Raw genomic sequence first — 1,045 nt, forward strand, 5'->3', positions numbered from 1 at the left:
ACCTTGTTCCTATATTTATGTTGCTGTTTTTATTAATTTTCTGTAAGTAGTTTTTCCCTTATCATAAAAATCTTAATAACATTCAGACAGCCAATTTTATTCTTCTTAGACGTAGCTCTATTTTCATTCTAATAACAGAATTACGAAGGTAATTACGCTGTAATATTCACTCGAGGACCTAAAAATATGATGACAATTAATCACTACGTCAAAACATGCCAACGTCCACGTCCAAGTCTTCGAACTCCTCCAGGCATCAAGGAACTTTCGACCTTATGCCTTAATCAATAGAAGCGAGGTTATCTCGATGCGATAACCCGGAGATAAAGATTAACAAAGAGAGGACATACATATTCTCTAGACATCCAGGTAGGTGATTAGTTTGCCATCCGAAGGAAGTACGTCCACATCTTGCTAAGTGAGCTATACATTTCCAGAGAGAAGTTTGGAGCCTGAGTATTCTGGGTAATTCTGAGGATTTTCGTGTCACTTCGAAGGGATTTCTAAAGGCTTCGATTCAATACTGTTCATCTAAGGTTCTTTCTAGACTTCCACAGGATCTAAAAGTGATTCAGAGACTGTTTTCAAAATATATTTACACGAAGGAGTTACTTACAGCTTACTGTCTGCGTTCACACAGAGGGTTGCAATGTAAGTACCAGCAGAATTCACGATTTACTTATGTAAGTGTTGAGTCTGTTTTGTCATGTGTTGTGTAAGTTTCGATTTCAGTTGCAAATAGCAACAGCCTTGTGGCTCTTATTAACTGGTACTTTTTTGTACTGGCGAAACCAGTCATTTCACAATAATCAACAACAAAAAATTGCCTGGCATTAAAACTGGTGTTTCTATACTGGAGAAGCCAGTCACTTAACAATCATCAACATAAACTTTCTTGAAAACGTCACCTCAGTCTCGTAATTGTTGTTATCTGGTGTTTCTATACTGGAGACACCAGTCACTTAATAATCATCAACAAAAACTGTCTTACAAACTTCAGCTCAGTTTTGTAACTGTTATTAACTGGAATTTCAATACTGGAGAA

The 1,045-nt window shown here is 36.7% G+C and overlaps 1 protein-coding gene across 1 annotated transcript in view; it reads left to right on the forward strand.

Moving 5' to 3' along the window:
* The first annotated feature begins 393 nt into the window (after positions 1-393).
* LOC135209562 (protein phosphatase 1 regulatory subunit 3B-like) overlaps positions 394-1,045 on the forward strand; it is a 39,417-nt gene continuing 38,765 nt past the window's right edge. The window contains exon 1 of the mRNA XM_064242223.1: positions 394-651. The gene's annotated coding sequence lies outside the window, so the exon portion shown is untranslated. The remainder of the gene's footprint in view (positions 652-1,045) is intronic.

Source organism: Macrobrachium nipponense, chromosome 38 (assembly GCF_015104395.2).
Source record: "Macrobrachium nipponense isolate FS-2020 chromosome 38, ASM1510439v2, whole genome shotgun sequence".
Taxonomy (NCBI): Eukaryota; Metazoa; Arthropoda; class Malacostraca; order Decapoda; family Palaemonidae; genus Macrobrachium; species Macrobrachium nipponense.